This window comes from Penaeus monodon, chromosome 30 (assembly GCF_015228065.2).
Source record: "Penaeus monodon isolate SGIC_2016 chromosome 30, NSTDA_Pmon_1, whole genome shotgun sequence".
Taxonomy (NCBI): Eukaryota; Metazoa; Arthropoda; class Malacostraca; order Decapoda; family Penaeidae; genus Penaeus; species Penaeus monodon.
The window spans coordinates 14,360,987-14,361,382 of NC_051415.1; positions in this window are offsets into that span (position 1 = coordinate 14,360,987).

Genomic DNA, 396 nt, shown 5'->3' on the forward strand with positions numbered 1-396 from the left:
ACCCTAAAATAATTCTATCTTTTTTTTTTGTCTACTCTCTCCCCAGTTTCTGAAGGTGAATTTATTTTAACTGTTTTGCAATCGATTGGAGCATGATTTCCATTGATTTCGTTATACAAATATAAAACGAGCTACTGTAAACTCTTAAGAATGTCAGCCCAAATTTAGCATATATAATGAAATGCCAACAGATTTCCCTATCCGTTTTCTGTTTATCCTTCTTTCGCAAACTGACGGCGATAACTTTTATTCCATTTCTTGTTGATGGAAGTATAATTTCATTTGATTTCTATATACAAATATAAGAGGAGCTGTTAAAAGTGATAAAGAAAGGTATAACATATTTAGGTCATATGATAAAATGCCAACAGCATCTGGTGTTCCCAGGCGGTCACC